Source organism: Nyctibius grandis, chromosome Z (genome assembly GCF_013368605.1).
Source record: "Nyctibius grandis isolate bNycGra1 chromosome Z, bNycGra1.pri, whole genome shotgun sequence".
NCBI classification, from domain to species: Eukaryota; Metazoa; Chordata; class Aves; order Nyctibiiformes; family Nyctibiidae; genus Nyctibius; species Nyctibius grandis.
Window position 1 is genome coordinate 42,814,533 of NC_090695.1, and position 19,936 is coordinate 42,834,468.

A 19,936-nucleotide genomic window follows, 5' to 3' on the forward strand; every position below is an offset into this window, starting at 1 on the left:
TCCAGGTCCATGACATAAGGATCTAGTTACCTGATTAAAACAAAAGCTACAAGTTTTACTCTGAACAGTCAAGTAATTTACCTTGTTGGCATCCTTTTCCAAGAATGAATACAGAAAAATTGCAATTTATGCAGGATTTTTCAAGTTTGGACTTCATTGTCCCAAAAAATCACGCAAGCCCTTATTGTCTTTGAGCTCTGAAATAACTTTCAGTTTAAAAAAAATGTTGTCTAGTTGACTATCTTTATAAGGATAACTAGAAGTCATTAGGCATTCATCCTCAAGAGATAGTCTGCCATGATATTTTACACCTAGCATTTAATTATTCTTTTTCTAAAATTCTTGTGCATCCCTCAAGCTCCTCTCATCTACAGTATTCCTTGATTAAAGTCATTCTAAAGTCCTATGTTTCAACATTCAATTTTATTCAGAAGAAATAGGGATCAATGTATCCTCTAAAATGTTGAGAATTTCTTTTATTTTCTAGAATCCCATACACAATACATTTCCTCCTCCCCTTGATGTCTGGGAAGTCGTCTGCTCATGGAAAATTTTTCATCCCCTTTTCATTCCCTTTTCAGCTGCTTTTGCTGAAATATTGTATACTTACACCTTCTTTCCAATTGGTCACAATGGTGCAAAGAAATGTTTCAAAAGATACTGTTTAAAAAAGAGATATAGAACAATTTTCACCAGAAAACTGGTATTGGCATTGGATTAGAAATCAATTAATATCTTATGATCCTGCAAGATGTAGAAGTGCAGGTAGTCTTTTTTTTTCCCATCCTGGGAAAATATTAGTGGCCAGTACAGAAAGAGAGCTTAATGTATCACCAAACAGGTGGTGTAATCTATGAACAGAGAAAGGAAAGAAATTAAGCATTTAATTACTAGAGATTACCTATCGCAAATTCTCATAATTATGACATTCCCAGACACTAACAAAGCATTTCTGTGAAGTGTGCTAGAATGGCCCAGTCATTTGCTAAGATGTACATCGTTACCCCTTCTGTGGAACATTGCTGAGTAACACAATAGGTACATCAATCTTTCCTCCAACCAGAAACACAAAAGAAATCTGTCTACAAAATGTGCTTCGAAAGTTACAAGTCATAAAATATTCATTCCTGCTGCTCTACAGATGGTTAGATTAGAGTAATTGCCAATGTAACAACTCAGGTAATAGGTCTGATCTGAGGACTGTTAATCCCTTTCAGGCAAAGTCACTCCAATAGGCTGACATGACATGGGTTTCAGCCATTTTGTGATTAGCCAGAACAATGCTTTCTCATTAACAAGTGGTCTAGAATTACTTCATATTACATAAAAAGAGTACTTTAACAGTACTAACAGAATCTTCAAAAATCCTACCTAAAATTTCCCCCTTTTAGCTCTGCACTCATGTTTGCATTGTTATAATATGCAGTTTATTCCTCCTGTTTGCATTAAGGCCCTCAGTTCATGTAGTATAGTTGTTGCTATTAACTGAATTGATACTACTAACTAAAATATTCTCAAATCCTTAAAGAGTTTACAGCATGATTATCAAGTACTTCCATCACAAATGTCTACTTTCCTTCATTTGAATGATCTTACTGAAGCAGTGGAGAAAGACAAGGACACAAATTATTTATATACATAAGATGATCACACATAGCCTACATAAAAATTTTTAATTTGAGTGAAAGCGGTTGTGAATTAATTAGGAATGTTGTAATTTTTTCTTTAGAAGAACATGTATAATTATCTGTCAGCAGAATCAGAATGTGGATGCAACGCTACTCTACACTGAACATAATATAGCATAGCATAGTTCTTACAGCATGTTCTTGTGTATGCATAACTATTTTGGGAAACATACAATGATTTTCTTTGTCTTGCATATATCAGCACAAACATATCAGTACTAAAATTTGTGTTTGGCATGTGTTAGAACAGAGTAATGTGCTTTCAGTAGCGGTTAGAAGGGCAGAGTAAGATTTTGTGTGATATTTTGTGGTCTAGTTGACATGGTGGTGTCAGGGCAATGGTTGGACTCGATGATTCTGTGAAACTATTTGCAAATCTGACAAATGGCCTTGAAAACATATTCGTCATGTACTAATGACTTTTTTCTTTTAAATCCAGACGTCTTTCTTCTATGGAAAGCTTCATCTACCAAAATATTTAAATCTTGGTCAGAATACTGACAGAATTTTCTGTTCTCTGTAACTATCTGACAGAGGTTTTACACCCTTAAAGTCTGCTTTGGAAACAGATGAAGTCCAACCAGTCAGGCAGTAGTATTCAGATGGAGTTAACAGCTGCCGTCATTTAAAATGTAAAAAGATCTAATGTTTGCTGTAATGATTTAGAAGAGACTCATTTACTTGTCAGCTTCTACTACTTAGATTTTGGCCTTTTTATAGTATGAGACATAACCTCAGAGAAGGAAAGACTAATGATGAAGCAAAAGACCTTCACTATCGTGAGGAATGAAGAATATATAATGTCACATAGACAGCAGGAGTCCAGCCTTTAGTGATGAGAGGGGAAGACATTTTTCACTATGAAAACTCGTTATTCTTCATAACACTAGCTACCACCTTCTTCTTCAGGAACAGTTATGCAGAAAAAACAAAGCCCTTTTTGAGATTTTTAACAACTTTTTTCCAGAAGACCCAAAAATAAGGTAAAAATGAGGATATATAACCAAAGATATATTTGAAACCGGAATGTTAAGCCAGAAGACATAAAGGCAATGCATGTCTAATTGCAAGTAGACTCCTTCAAAAAATCAGAATGTTTTGAGTAGTTTGGTTTATTTTGTATCTTTTGTAAAATCCTTTAATAAACACAATCTTTTGGCCTTTTTCAAGCTTATAGATCCAGAAAATGGACAAAATTATTTCTTCCTCAAAGCCAAATGTGGGCTATAGATCAAAAGGGATTCATCTGCATGCAGTTGGCCACTCTTCTGGAACAGGTGGACTGTGTCACAAGGCTTTGAAAAACAACATGTATATTTATGTTAAAGCTAAATGCCCATTTATGTTAAAGTTGCCACAAGAAGTGTATGTAGTGAGCCTCAACACTACTTTTTATCTCCCACTCTCCTGCTACAATACTAACACCTTAAGTGTTATCTACATTTTGCTTCATCTTCTTTGCACTGTGTGAAAACAATAGGAAAAAATAGATATTCTGTACTGCAGTTTTATTAAGGGCTAGTACCTTGTCATCTTTCCTAGAAACTCTAGAGATCTCAGTGTTTTTTTTTTTATTGCCCTCAAAAAAAAAAAGAGAAAAAAACCTAATCAAACCTCTGTGCCCAAGAATCACTCTGCGCTGCTCAGTCAGTTCCACACACTGAAGCATGTCAGTATTTCTTAGGAAGATTACCACACCAAATCCTTAGGTTGTGTAGGTCACAGAATCACAGAATCACAGAATGCTGGGGATTGGAAGGGACCTCAAAAGATCATCTAGTCCAATCCCCCTGCCGGGGCAGGATTACCTAGATCATATCACACAGGAACGCGTCCAGGCGGGTTTTGAATGTCTCCAGAGAAGGAGACTCCACAACCTCTCTGGGCAGCCTGTTCCAGTGTGCAGTTACCCTCACTGTAAAGAAGTTTTTCCTCATATTTAAGTGGAACCTCCTGTGTTCCAGCTTGCACCCATTGCCCCTTATCCTGTCAATGGATGTCACTGAGAAGAGCCTGGCTCCATCCTCATGACACTTGCCCTTTACATATTTATATATTTACATTTAGGCCCACCTTGTGGTATTCTTACTCTTTGGATTAATACATTTCTGGAAGAATTGTCTCCTAGAACACATACAGCTTCATGTGGCATATTACTATTTATTATCAATCTGCAATTGTTCATAATTTAAACATGCTGTTTGGTGCTGAAGGTTCGCTCTACCTCTATGGTATGCTGCTTGAAAACAGACAGACAACAGACATTGTTACCTGTGTCCTTGTATTTCATCGTTCTTCTTTATGGAGTTGATGACTGTAGTGGAGTTTTGGTAGGCCTATGAGAAAAAGTTACCTCTGAGTAAGGAATTGATGGATACGGTTGGGTGATTTCATTGGGTAGAGAAGGCAATTTGGACAGAGTAATATGTCGACAATATCTGTTCATGTGACCCGTGGACTTCCCTTTGTCATCCTATGCCTGAGAATATATGAAGGGGGCTGGGAAGGCAAAGGGACGTTCAACTGTCATCACTGGCATCTTCTCTGACCATTGCACCATCATCAAATGCATTGGAATTCTCATTTGGTTTAGACTTTTCCTTCATATTCTGTGCAGCTGTAGATGCATTTTCATAACTACATAGCTGAGAAGATGAAGGTACAGACTTCCTTCTAGGAGAGGAAGCCTGCTGCAAGTTTGACTTCTGTGAAATCTGAGTAAAACACAGAACTGTATGAAGCTTGACTCATTTCAGATTTTCTTAGAGATCAGAAACTTGGGCCTTTTTCATCAAAAGCATCATGATATTGGTGGATCAGGCACTGGAGACAAAAATATCATCTCAGAAAGGGCTGAGAAAGCACATGCAGGTTAAAAATTGTTCTGGAAGCACAGATAAATACCCAATTGATTGAGTGCAAATGGATCCATAAATTCCTCTCATGGGCTTGACTTTCAGCAGATGGGTTTGTTGAAAACATATGTGTTTTCAACATGGTTGATATATAAGCAAAAGAACACAGGTCATTTCAGCTCTATAATGTATGGATATTTTAGATTTATTGAATTCACTATAAAAATCAGAACAAAGCCATAAAACTAAGAAACAGATTATTTTAGGGTGAATCCTTTTTAGCAACATTTCTGCTGTTCTGTATCTCACCTGTTCTAGTTTTCTAGAACCAGTGAGAAAGGAGGGGTAATTTTCTGCATTTATATGGTGTCCAATATGTTGACAAATATGCAAAATATGACAAGGAAAAGCTCCTCAGTATGTAATTCAAGGCAGTGTAAAAGTTGGTTATGTTACTGTGATAACTTTCTAAAGTGCTGGCTACAATACATGGTAGTGCTCACATCCAAAGGGAACCAGTGAAAGTACCAAGGAAGATTAGACAGAATGTGAAAATGACTGAAATTGTTGTTGCTCATGAGTCTCTTAGGCCGTTACCTACAGCTGATGAGCTCCAAGAAGAGCGAAACCAGTTAGGTCCTGTAGTACTGGCCTAATAAACAGTTGACTGCTAGGACAGATAGGGTAACTTTTGACTGAAATCCATGAAGGTTCTTGTATGCGTGTCTTTGAACTTGAAGTGCCAGCTTTGAATAATATATTGCCATCCTGTAGAAAGTAACCAAGTGGCTGTTACTGGCTTGTGAGGCTCACAAATCCCAGGGTTTAGTCTTACATAGACTCTTCCCATGTCTTGCCTGTTCTGAGGGCTCTGAACTTTCCCCTTTTGCAAAGACAGGTATGAAAATCAAAAGAAGGTATCACAAATTTTTCGTCAGTTTTTCTTGTTACCATCTTTGATGTCCTTTGGAGAATTTTTTCATATCAGTCCAATATTAGATGAAGATATGGTCCTGGTGTCAGGTCCACAGATTTGTCAGTCAATGCCACATCTGGTAGTAAGGCAGATTTAGGTAGATAAGGAAAAAGCACTGAACAAATGAAAATGAGAGTGAAAGTACTGAGATGAAGCAGAAGAGAAAGAAGAACAGGCTGGGACAAATGAAATGTGATCATACTCTCAGTAAAGAGGAGAATTAAAAATAGAGGAGATAAAAGAGGATTATGGATTAGATACAAGGAGACAGAGAGGAAGTGAAAGTCTGATTGGGATACCATAAAGGAAATTAGGAAGATGAGAATGCGGAATGGAAGTGACCATAACAAGGGGAACAAGGAGAATGAATGCAAACTACAAAGGAAACAATAAAGCTGAAAAAAATAAAACTTATAATAGTAACTTTAAAATGTGGTTGTTAAGCATGGAAAAAAAAATGAAATTATAGCAAATGAGATTCAGTAAGCCTATGGCAGAAGAAAAGTAAAAAAATAAATTGAAAAGTAGAAGTTCAATGGTCGTGAGCTTTCCTTTATTAGTAGTGGTTTGGTGTCATTCCGTCACACATAATTCTTTAGTTCTGTGAATTCGAGAAAGACAACAAATATTCTTAGAATTTGTTGTATTGGCTTACCAGGTCACTTTGATTTCTCTAGACATAGGGCAAGTAATAAGCTTCCAAACAAGTGAAAATTCCACTTAATTTATGAAAATAGAAAACTGTTAAAGTTGTTCAGAAGAGGGTAGAATGAGTTTCGTCTCCTATTAAAAAAAAAAAAAAAAAGCTCTTAAGTTTCTCTGCTCTTATTACTGAACAGTCTTTTCAAGATTAAAAGAAATATCTGTCTCATCTGTGCTATATCTGGAATAAGTAGTAACTGGTTGTCCTCTGGGGAAGATACTGGAGATACAGGGTGAGGAAAAGGGAGAGCTGACTGTAAGAAGTGCAGCTATGTGAAATTAAGTTTGAGCTGCTTGTGGCATCTGTGGGATATTCCTGTCTCTCTGGGTAGTATGACCCAGCATCCCTCTCCATCATCCTGTAAAAGCAAGATATATTCCCTTTTTTCCAGTCATGTTCATGCAGTAGTTAATAATGTAATTGTTCTGGTGGTAAGCATGCAGCGGCTGTGATTTGCAGAGCTGGGGGAAGCAGATCTATTGTATATGCAGGTGATCTTATCTGTTCACTATTGATATTGATATTGTAACCAAAATTGTTTCATATGCATCAGAGGTGTTTCCAAAAGGGCCTGAAGGCTGAAAACAACAGCCTGAAAAAAAAATCTGTAATGTTATTTCAGTGTAACCTAATAGGAAGGATCTGGATTATTTCAGGATGTTCTCTGTTATCACTTAGCCTTTCTGAGGCAGTTGGGACCATAGGCAGTACCACATAGATGTCCAGAGGTGAAGCAGATGCATTTGTGCAGGCAAACTTTTTAAAGACTGTTGTAAATCCAATACCATTTTAAATCTATTTAAGCAGCACTTACCCTGTGGTTAGACACACTCTATTAACCAAAGAGCAATATCTGTTGACTCTGTATTACTGTCAGGCAAAGATTAGTTCATAAATTAAAAATTACTTTCCTCAAACTTTTAAGCTCACGCTGAGTGGACTTCTGCTTATTAAAATTCCAGAGCATATTTAATTGCTTATCCATTCTGTGTAACTACCTCTCACTAGGATATCCAAGTGCTATGCAAACACTTGGACTAAAATGCTTCTGAAAGCCGCAGGTTTTGCGTGGTGTGTTTCTTTCAGCCTTTGCTGATGCAACACACTGCTGACTACTTTGCTAGCCCCATGAAATATACCAGTGTCCTGGAAGTTGGACTTTTAAGATAGACTTCGTGAGCAAAGGACTTCCGTTGGTTTTCTTTAAGTTCCCAGAATCCTCAAGTTCCAGCTTGAGTTTCAAGACACCATAAGCCTCAAACTCTGTGAAAAACTCAGAAAGAAATGCTATTTAGCCCTATTTCAAATATGAATGATAAATGCTTATTAGTTGATTTCCACTCAAAAATCATAGTTCATCTCACATAGGTTAAATACTTAATACTTAGGTTAAAACTAAGATCAGATTTGATGAAAATGTAGTTCAAAATTTTCAAAGAGCTTGTAAGCACATGAACATTTTAGTTGAGCTTAACAACACTTTATCAATCTTCCATTGACCGTTAAATGGGATTTTCCACTAAATGCCACTGATAAACAATCCTTGCATTAAAAAGTCCTGAACTGTAACCTCATCTGTTGAATAAGTAGCCTGTACCTGGGAAACATATCATCTGTTTGATGCAATTAAGGATTTGTTACACTGGCACTTGCTTTAGGATTAGAGGCCCACATGTGCAGGATGGTTTTGGTGTTTTTATTCCTAGTTAATAGAATCACATGTATAAATTTGTAATTTCGTGAACTTTTAATTCATTTTTCATTTCAATGTAATGAATATTCATCCACGTGGCATTCAAATGCAACGTAGTTTTGTTTCAATTGTTACGCAGCCAAAACATTTGTAACAATCAAAGAAAACCAAACTAAAATGTACTGGTTAGAATTTACCATATTAAAGTGCGTATCAAGATACCTATTGATAATGGAGTTGTAATAAATATGTTCAGAGTGCATTTATGTTAAGGTTACATAAACCTCTGAACTCAAGTCCTACTTCAAAGCCAAGCTGCTAAAAAACTTGTATTTATGAAGTTTCTTGTTTTGTTCATCATATCATGCAGTTCTGTGTGATACGAGGGATATCATTTCTGTAAGGGAAGGGATGATTACTTTCAGTATGCTAAAAGAAAACATATTCCTACTTATATTACCGTGCTCACCATTTGCCTTTACATTTATTGTTACGGTTGACTAACACTTAAGCCAGCTATCCACCACAGACTGGGCCCTTAAATTATAGATTAGGCTCCAACCAAGGGTGGGATTGGGTCATACCTCAGAGCAACAAAAGTATTTGCTGGCTAGCAAGAGCAGCAACTCCTCAGGGAAGAAAGAAGCTCCATCACAGGGCTTGTGAAATAATCCTGATAACAGCAGAAATAATCTGAACCGCAGAAATTTTGCTCAGTCAGCTTTTAACTCCAGAGCTACGGATAGCACAAGTTCCTCAAGTCATATGTGCAAAGGAAGCTGTGGTACAGATTAACAGACACTTAGTTAAAAGACTAAAAGTCAGAGAGAATTTTTTCTTAGTATCTTTGGGAAAACCTGGTGATTCATTCCTTATGATAAAGGAGAGTTTTCCATTACAGAATCACAGAATCACAGAATGTTAGAGATTGGAAGGGACCTCGAAAGATCATCTAGTCCAATCCCCCTGCCGGAGCAGGATTACCTAGACCATATCACACAGGAACGCGTCCAGGCGGGTTTTGAATGTCTCCAGAGAAGGAGACTCCACAGCCTCGCTGGGCAGCCTGTTCCAGTGTGCAGTTACGCTCACTGTAAAGAAGTTTGTCCTCATATTTATGTGGAACCTCCTGTGTTCCAGCTTGCACCCATTGCCCCTTGTCCTGTCAAGGGATGTCACTGAGAAGAGCCTGGCTCCATCTTCATGTCACTTGCCCTTTACATATTTAAAAACATTAATGAGGTCACTCCTCAGTCTCCTCTTCTCCAAGCTAAAGAGACCCAGCTCCCTCAGCCTCTCCTCATAAGGGAGATGTTCCATTCCCTTAATCATCTTCGTGGCTCTGCACTGGACTCTCTCTAGCAGTTCCCTGTCCTTCTTGAACTGAGGGGCCCAGAAGTGGACACAATACTCCAGATGCGGCCTCACCAGGGCAGAGTAGAGGGGGAGGAGAACCTCTCTTGACCTACTAACCACACCCCTTCTAATACACCCCAGGATGCCATTGGCCTTCTTGGCCACAAGGGCACATTGCTGGCTCATGGTCATCCTGCTGTCCACTAGGACCCCCAGGTCCCTTTCCCCTACGCTGGTCTCCAACAGCTCTGTCCCCAACTTGTACTGGTACATGGGGTTGTTCTTGCCCAGATGCAGGACTCTACACTTGCCCTTGTTATATTTCATTAAATTTCTCCCCGCCCAACTCTCCAGCCTGTCTAGGTCTCTCTGAATGGCAGCACAGCCTTCTGGTGTGTCAGCCACTCCTCCCAGTTTTGTGTCATCAGCAAACTTGCTGATAGTGCATTCTACTCCCTCATCCAAGTCATTAATGAATATATTGAATAGTACTGGTCCTAGTACCAACCCTTGAGGGACTCCACTAGACACAGGCCTCCAACTGGACTCAGTCCCATTGACCACCACTCTCTGGCTTCTTTCCTTCAGTCAGTTCACAATCCACCTCACTACCCGATCATCCAGACCACACTTCCTCAGTTTAGCTGCGAGGATGCTGTGGGAGACCGTGTCAAACGCTTTACTGAAATCAAGATAGACCACATCCACAGTTTTACCATCATCTATCCACTGGGTTATGTCCTCATAAAAGGCTATCAAGTTGGTTAAGCATGACTTCCCCTTGGTGAAGCCATGTTGACTGCCCCTAATGATCCCCCTATCCTTGATGTGCCTAGAGACAGCACCAAGGACAAGTTGTTCCATTACCTTTCCAGGGATGGAGGTGAGGCTGACCAGTCTGTAGTTACCTGAGTCCTCCATGAAGTAGTCTAGGAAGGCAGGAAAATCTGGAAGAAACAGAGGTCCTCATTTTGTAAAATTGTATGTGACGGGAAAAATTTAAAATTGTCTGGCTTTGCATGCAAGTTAATTTTACTTCTACACGTGAAAGGATATGAAGTCTTCACTTTCAGGAAACCTATGGGGCATTTGTGCTAAACAACCTCTGCAAAATGGTCTATATGCATGCCTTTGAGTGTGCTGTGCATCTGCAAACACTTGCAGGCACACTAACATGTATATATCTGTTGATTTATATTTTTGGACTTTTATTTTATGACTGTATTTGTCAGCCACTAAGAGAGCATTGAGTTTACCCCTTACAAAAGCCATTGTCCTAAACAAATTTTGCAGGTGGAAAGGCAGCTGTTGCCCACAAATTGTAGTCCTTTTTCAGGACATGCACAAGTTAGAGGCCTGAAACAAATCTAAAGCCTGTCATAGCAACTTTCTACTGCTAAACGTCTATTATCTCATTATCTCAGATAAGCAAGTAACAACCTGTGACATGACGACCAGTGGAGAAACCTGGTATGTACCCCACAGTCCTCAGTACATCTAGGTCCAGGAAAGTTTAGTAACCTGTGGACCTGGAGGGTGGTGCTGTGCAAAACTGTAGAGGCCCCTTGATCAAGCAAATATACCTGCTTTCATGAAGAACTTCTGAGCCATTCCAGCTCAGTGTTGCCTTATACATCCCTGTACATGCTTGTGGTAGGTTCAGGATTTCTAGGAAGGGTGAGAATCCTGTTTCCACACTGTATAGATGAGCAGTGTGTGCCTGGTTAAGAAAAGACTTTGAGATGTCAGGCTGACTGCACATGCACTGTGTGTAGGTTTGTGGAGGCTTACTCTCCCGCACCCTTTGGGACAGTTTGGACTCACTGGGTATGTCCACAGTGACTCTGTCTTACGCACACCATGAGCCTGAAGTTCTTCCATTGCATCTAGCTTCTGGAGAACTTGCTCTAGAGGTGCACATTGTGTGGGAGATGTGACATAGATTTCCTGCTGTTCACCACTTTTGTGCCAAGCTCTGTGCAGTAACTCCTCCAGTGGGACAGCCACAGGCCCCACCTTCCCAAACAAATCCAAATAATTACCAATTCTCCAGCCAAAATTTCCATGTAGGCAAAGAAAATGAATGTAGGGAAACCCACATCAACACGTCTGACTTGATGAAGGAGCAAAGGTGGCCAGCAGGAAATCAGTTCAGATGCACCCCGTGTTAAGACGCAGAAATTACAGACATTTCTGTCAGGGGGAGGGGACTAGAGCCTCTCGGTTTTATTTGCGCTGATCTCAGGGGTGAACTTAGAAATAGTATGCAACATACTGATAAGTCCCAGTTACTCTTATAAGCACACTTAAAAACATGAGTAGTAAATGCATTTTGTAGTAAATGAGGCATGTTATTCACTTGTTTTTCTATAAAATAATGGGTAATTCATGTTTAGCTCTTCATAAAAAGAATTAGTAATAATTTATGACAGTTATAGATTATTTATTAATATACTCACAGTATAAAATATTCATGTTTTTTCCAAGAACTGGGGAAACAAAGTAGGGATTCTGCAAAGCATGATAGATTTTTTAAAATCCCTTTTCACACAGCACAGACATTATGTAGTTTTGCCTTCCTTCCATTTCCAAATTCATTCATTTCTTCTAGTTGTTTTAGCTTACATATTCATGCACTACCACTGTGTCAAGGGGAAAATGGGATTATTTTTCTGTATAATAACATGAAGGCCTACAAGTTGCCACTGGTCAAATCAGGACAAATGTTCTGGTATACAGATACCTTCCTGGAATCACAATTGCAGGAAGGTCTCTCACTGGCTCTGTTGCTGGCCGCCAAGGCAGTAACACAGTAATGAACCTTTAGGTTGACTGTATAAATCTTTTGTACAATATTGCAGTCTAATTTACAATATTGCACCAACAATATCCACAATAGCTGACACTGTGAAACACTTAGCAATCTGGTCTGACCTGCAAAAATCTATGCTTATTGAAGTGCTCCAAATACAAGTTATTGTTTTAGAAATGAAGACAGTAATGAGCCTCAGAGAACTAATTTTAACTCCGAGGTCTATGGTACTATTTCTTCTTCTTTGTGGAGGAATCATTATATAAAATGCAAGTAAAAACACTCTTTTGTCTGTATTCTATTAATTAATTCATAAGAGACTACCTGCCTTCTTGCATTTAGAGCGGGAATGCTAAGATTTCAGTATGTGAAATGGAGACCTCATTAAATGAGAAATAGTAATATGCCAGTTTGTGTGAGATGTTTCACACATAGCTGCTCTTGAATACAAGCTAAATATTTCCTTTGAAAATCTGAGAAAAAAATATCTCTGGCTTACAAACTATTTTCAATAACAGAATAAAAATTCTGAGACCATTCTTAAGTAGGAAGACCTTTGATTTTGGGATCAGACCTTTACTATCTTGAGACATAAATGTAGTTAACCGAGTGGTAAAGCTCACAGTGATAACACAATAGTCAGTATTCCTAGCTATTCTCAAGTCCACAGATATACTGCTAGACAAGAAGGTTTCTCCATCTTCCAAAAGGAAAAGGAAAAAGATTTGCTGAAAACAAACCTCATTCTAGAAATGCTGAAAAAACAATAAACTGAAAAATTTAAAAATAAATCCTCCATGTAACTAGCAGATGGCTGGAAAACACCATAATTTTTCAGATATTTAAAAATAATTCACTTGAACTTAAAAGAGGATTAGTCTTTCTCTACAAAGGATGTAAAAAAAGCTGAGTAACATGTCATTTACTGCCTTCTAAGAAACAGAAAAAATATCTAGATCTGGGAAAATGAATTGGTCTTTTTCTACGTTTGGAAAACAACACCAGTGGTCGAGAGTCTTTCCTGATAATAACAGTAATGTATTGTCCTGTACTGAGAAGGGTATCTGCAATTTCAGAATTAACATTTCAGCAGAGTGTATTACTGCTACTCTCTTTCCAGTTAATGAAATGTGAAACACGCAATTTCTGAGATTGCATACTTTTAGAGTACTTAGTGAAAACAGCAGTGTTGTTGGAGATAGCCCACCAATATGAGTGCTATCCTTAGTTTTGCCCAGACTAGGGCAATTTTGTGGTAAATTCCATAAAAACATGAAGGGAAAACTTCTTGCTTGTTGATTTATTGGACTGTCCATTTTAATGCTTGGCACAAAGTTCCCACCTTCTGGGTGTGTGCTAGGAGACAGAAACCCTGGTACTGTAGGCCAGTTTTTCATCAGCATGGTTTTATCTCAGCATTGCCTCCTTTCTGACAATCTCAACTCAAGCAAGAAACTCTTTTTATAATGATGATGTCCTTGGCTTTGTAAGGAATGTATTACCTTCAGATTTAGCATCTCACCTCCCAGTCTGACATTCTCCTTCTGAATGAAGTGGGTGAAACAAGAGGCTCCCTGTGGATGTATCAGGCACTTCCAGCCCCTTCTTTGCAGACTATTGTATAATGTGCATGCATAAGCTGAAACAGTGCTCTTGCAGAGAATTCCTGGCTTGTGCATTTCTAAGGAGATACAGAGATCTAGAAGGAAAAAAGTTTTGATTACTAGTTAAACAGAAGTCCATCAGCTACCTTTTTCCCAAAGTCAGAAGTTCTGTCTTATTGGCATCACATGCCAATTTCAAATTGGTCTGGTGTTACAGTAAGACAAAGCATGGTCAGTTTTCAGTTTCATAGATGCAAAATTGTTAGCAAATGCAGTGTTAGTATCTAATCAGGAATAGTCAGTCAATGTCTTCCTACCCACTGAAATTTTTCTACACACTCTCTGCATTCATTTCCAAATTCCTAATATTTAGCGGCAAAGATGCATCTAGGATTTTTGGTATCAAACCATGTAAAACTTTAGTTCAAATCTACTCTGTGTTTTGCTTGAGAGTTATTGAGATGCAGGCTTCTTTGGTATAAGTAGCTAAGCTTTTATTCTGAAACAAATATAATATCACATATAATTTAAATGTGATCAGGAACATCATAGAAAACTGAGAATATGGTAATTTCCACTTACCCTCTTTTTCAAATTTTAAGATACTCAAGCAGATGCGACTTTTTTCCCATATGTATGGACTTCCTTTCACACACTGTGGTTACCATCACTGCTCAGAAATTAATCATAAATCTGGAAAACCTCATAACATTAGGATTCAGACAACTGTAGTCTAGACAACTCTCCTGAAAGGCAGAAGTGGTTATACTCTGAAAAAAATATCAACAAAGTCTTAATAAGTGATTTTAAAATATTATATCTAATTCCAGAAATGTACTTTTTACCCTCCAAGCTAAGGAAAAAAAAAAAAAAAATATATATATATATATGTATATATGATGTAGAAATCAACTTTGTGTTTTAAATCTTTTCTGTTTCACAAGGCAATCTACCAGAATTTCACCAGAATACATTTCAATCTGTAACTTAATCGTATATGATAAATTAAGGTTCACATGAGCTTTTTTCTTTTTTTAAACTCAAAACTACAAAGTTTCATTGAAGAGTGGATTTGGAGAGAAGTTGTTTTCTTTTACTAGCCTCAGTTAGAGGACTGGGTGTGTTTCTACAGGATCAGGGAAGAGAAAAAATGCCATCTGATTAACCACAGTGAAATACAACCAAAACACTTGCAGAGAACTGTTATATGCCATGCAACTGTTGCGACTATAGCAGTATAAAATTTTTTTTTTAAAAAAAGGATGCAAGAGGAATTTTAGAAATGCTTTCAAATGGCCAAATCATTGGCCCAAAAAGGCAAAAATAGCTCAGCTGTATAGACTAACCATCATTATTTATATTATTAGAATTACATAGCTGATCAATATCACAGAATCACAGAATGTTAGAGATTGGAAGGGACCTCGAAAGATCATCTAGTCCAATCCCCCTGCCAGAGCAGGATTGCCTAGACCATATCACACAGGAACGCGTCCAGGCGGGTTTTGAATGTCTCCAGAGAAGGAGACTCCACAATCTCTCTGGGCAGCCTGTTCCAGTGTGCAGTTACGCTCACTGTAAAGAAGTTTTTCCTCGTATTTAAGTGGAACCTCCTGTGTTCCAGCTTGCACCCATTGCCCCTTGTCCTGTCAGTGGATGTCACTGAGAAGAGCCTGGCTCCATCCTCATGACACTTGCCCTTTACATATTTATAAACATTAATGAGGTCACCCCTCAGTCTCCTCTTCTCCAAGCTAAAGAGACCCAGCTCCCTCAGCCTCTCCTCATAAGGGAGATGTTCCACTCCCTTAATCATCTTCGTGGCTCTGCGCTGGACTCTCTCTAGCAGTTCCCTGTCCTTCTTGAACTGAGGGGCCCAGAACTGGACACAATATTCCAGATGCGGCCTCACCAGGGCAGAGTAGAGGGGGAGGAGAACCTCTCTCGACCTGCTAACCACACCCCTTCTAATACACCCCAGGATGCCATTGGCCTTCTTGGCCACAAGGGCACACTGCTGGCTCATGGTCATCCTGTTGTCCACTAGGACCCCCAGGTCCATTTCCCCTACGCTGGTCTCCAACAGGTCTGTCCCCAACTTATACTGGTACATGGGGTTGTTCTTGCCCAGACGCAGGACTCTACACTTGCCCTTGTTATATTTCATTAAATTTCTCCCCGTCCAACTCTCCAGCCTGTCCAGGTCTCTCTGAATGGCTGCGCAGCCTTCCGTTGTGTCAGCCACTCCTCCCAGTTTTGTGTCATCAGTGAACTTGCTGACAGTGCACTCTATTCCCTCATCCAAGTCATTAATGAATATATTGAATAGTACTGGTCCCAGTACCAACCCTTGAGGGACTCCGCTAGACACAGGCCTCCAACTGGACTCAGTCCCATTGACCACCACTCTCTGGCTTCTTTCCTTCAGTCAGTTCACAATCCACCTCACTACCCGATCATGCAGACCACACTCCCTCAGTTTAGCTGCGAGGATGCTGTGGGAGACCGTGTCAAACGCTTTACTGAAATCGAGATATCCAGCAGAATATGTGAGATCTAACAAACTTCCAGTAGGCTGAAGGCACCTGCTTTAGGAACAGTTTGAGATACATAAGGTGACTTCATCTATAATGATTATTGAGCATCACTCCAAACTCAGAAAGTTTCTCCCTTTCAGTCTTACTAGAAGGCTGTGAAGACTTCACTCCTCTGACAGCCAGAAATCTACTGAACTCCATCTAAAACTATTAATGGCCAATGTGCTGTACGTCATGGGTTTATTCAGACATATTGTCTTTCACCCTTCAATTTGCTAAGGAAGATGAGCCAAACTCATCTAATCTTGTGTCATAAGATGAGGTCTTGATTCCCGTATACTCCTTTTGGCTTTTTCCTCCATTTGTACCAGTTTGTTCTTTTTGAACATGGGTGGGCATAGCTACAGACAGTATTTTGCATGGAATTTTGTGAGTGGCTTGCACAATGGCACTGATGTGCCCATATTTCCTACTGAAAATGCTTTGATGTGTGTATTCCAGGATCATACCTGCTTTCTTCATGGTCTTGCTACACGGAAGACACAGTTCTTCTGTGATCAGCAGATCATACCTTTCTCTTTTCTAGTATTTCCTCTTAATGAGTTCCCAGTTTACAGCAGAATTTATTAATCACCAAGTAAATGACTTTGCGTCTTGCACTGTGAACTTTCTTCATTTCTATTACTCAATCCTTAATGTCATCCAGACCTAATTTGACTCATTACTGAGAATACTTCTTAATATTAATCTTATTAGCAGATGTCAGTACCAGTTCTACTTCTTGTTTTGAAGTCATTAAGAATAATGATAGGATCAGGGTAAGTTCTTCAAGAAATTCCATTAGTACTACAGTTCCACATACAACTCTACCCATTAGTTAATTATATACTTTCACATCTGTGCTCTTATGTTCAGCTTTGCTAACAATTTCATATAAGGCACCTTTGGTAAAAGCTAGGATCAGCCTTTTAAACACACCACTGGGGTTTTTGTTTGTCCATAATGAAATAAATGGGCCATAGAGGCCCAAGTTTCCAGAGGAAAATAGTACACTGCTGGAGAGGAATGCTGATGTAAGATTTCAGTGAGTTGAGGACCTCCTAGTCAGAGTTCATGTTAGATCTGCTCTGTGATCAGTCTTTCAAGCAAGGAGGACTGAAATAAGAACAGTGAAGGGAAATCCTTATTCAACTACCAAGAGCTCGTATCTTAAAAAAAACTACCAGAAGAACTAAAAGAACTAGAATTATTGGCTATATGGTGTGGTATAAAGAAAAGCTACACAAAAAGAAGGAAGTACTGATAGATAGTTCAAAAAACTTGGTAACATTACATTAATGAGACCACTAGAAATTAAATGATAAAATATCTCCTTCCAATACTATATAAAAATTTTGACTGAAGCAAGTCTCTCATCAGCCACCATGTGATTACACTGGGAAGTATCATAAAGAAAAATATTCCGCACCAAGAATTTCATTTTTATTAATCTTCTGATAGCAATTGTCTTTAAAAAAATTCTTGTACTAGATATAATGATAAACAACATTTCTTTTGTCACCTAGTAGCAAAGGAAAACCTGGGCAGACTTATGACATAAGGTTCTCTGCTGCATCTGTAACCAGATGTATCATATTACCTGCATTGATATGGGAATAAAATCATATTATTTATAAGATTCTCAGAAAAAATGGGGTTTTATTGCTAATATCTAGAATGCACTTATTAGGGATGCAATTTTAAGCACGATTGAAATAAATGTAGGTAAACAATGCAGATTTGCCAAACAAAATTCATCCTTAGCTTAAATCCCTTAAAGTTAATGGAAGTACATGTGGGACAGGTTAACCAATCAGACTTATAGTTCATTCTTCTTAGGTGAAGTTCTTAATTTTCCTTTCTCATTTAACTCCATTCCCCAAAAATGCTTTTCCACTAAGACCTTTTGAGAAAAACTTAACCACCAAAAGAACTTAATAATTAGGTAGAACAACAGTTCAGGGAAGTCCTTAATATTAATAAAAAATTAACCAGTGAGCTCTGTGCAAATCATAGAATCACAGAATCATTTTGGTTGGAAAGGACCTTTAAGATCATCGAGTCCAACCATTAACCTAACACTACCAAGTCCACCACTAAACCATATCCCTAAGCACCACAGCTACTCGTCTTTAAATCATTCTGTTAATCACCTTGTTATATTCTGTTCTTCTTACTCTCTTTCATTAGCCTGGATTTTACAACTCTGCTTATAGTTTTCTTAACATTAATGAAGACCATGCACTTTAATTAAGTTGTATAATAAAAGAGCCACAAACTGACAGTAGATACAGCCATAACAAAGCATGGTGGGAGTCTCTCCAAAAAACACGTTTGCTTGTAAAGTGGTTCAGGAGGTGCTTACAATATTTTGCTGTTGTATATAAGAACTGGATTTTTTCTTTTTAAATGAACAGTTCACTTCATTTTTTGACAGTAATTCAAATCCTTAAAAATTTTTGTGACTATCAAAAATCATTTGATTTGTGAATGTTTCCAGAAGGTCTAATCAGATTTAATATTCCAGTATCACAGGCTTACCTTTGCTTCTGTGGACTGAACTCCCTCTAAATGGAAACCTGAGGCAGTCACATTAAAATTTGTTGCCTGGCCTCATGCAACTTTTCCCAACCCAACTATTAGCAGTTTGGGGCACTCTCTTTATTTTTCAGTGAAATGTCAAAATTGTGTGCAGAATGTATACAGTTTTTCTTAGGAAAAGCTAGTTTAAAAGGAAAAAGTCTTTCTGGTGGCAAAAAAAAATGCTAATAGAAAACGTTCAGCTAGTTCTACTGCCTAAGTCCTTTTGAATGTCCCCGGTCTCAACTGGTCAAGAAGCAACAACCATAAAAGCTTTTTCAGTCATGTTAACACCAGCCTGGCGTCAGATTGCCTTTCTCTAAATCCATAAGACTTTCCTGGCAAAGCCTGTGCTGCAACTTTTGCAGAGGGCTCCCACCTAATTATACAAGTATTGAAAATGAAGATGTCTCTCCTCTGGTTCAGCACTAGTTCAGCTCTCTCTGGACTAATGTTGCCGGTGTGGGGTCTGCAAATCAAGGAATATGCTGCAAAATTTGGAGAGAATTCAGAGAAAAACTGTGAGACCTACTAGAACTGGGAAACAAGTATTGCATTGACTTGCAACAGAATATGTTTAGTTTATCAAAGAGAAGGTTAAAGGGCTATACAGCTGCAACCTTAAAATGCGTCTAATACAGCAACAAAAGTATCATAGAGGGGATTTTAAAACAGCAAGCAAAGCTACGTGAAGACTCAACGATTGGAAACTGACACCACGCAAAATCTAGATTACAAGCAAGCCACAAAGTCATGACTCTGAACATGTTAGGAAGAACTGTTGTAGGTTCTCTATGCTTTCAAAACAAGATTCGATCCTTTAAAAAGTTCATGGTCTATTTTAACTATAAATATTGTATTTAAAACATAAGATAATTCTAGAAAATACTGTTTTATGCAATGGAACCAACAAGATGACTACACTGGTCCCTTCTGTCCTCAAAATCTATGATTTTCCAAATGCTGTTTTCTCTAACATAATACTGTACAGTCACAATGCAGTAATTTCAGTCCGATTTTTTTTTTGTCTTCTGTTATGTTTTGTTTGCTTTGCTGGCTTTGCATTTTTTTGTTCCTTTTCTTTTTTGTTTGT

The 19,936-nt window shown here is 38.4% G+C and overlaps 1 protein-coding gene across 1 annotated transcript in view; it reads left to right on the plus strand.

The window, feature by feature from the left end:
* The window catches only part of TRPM3 (transient receptor potential cation channel subfamily M member 3), a 490,459-nt gene that overhangs the window by 363,391 nt on the left and 107,132 nt on the right, over positions 1-19,936 (plus strand). The gene's annotated exons all lie outside the window — the stretch shown is intronic.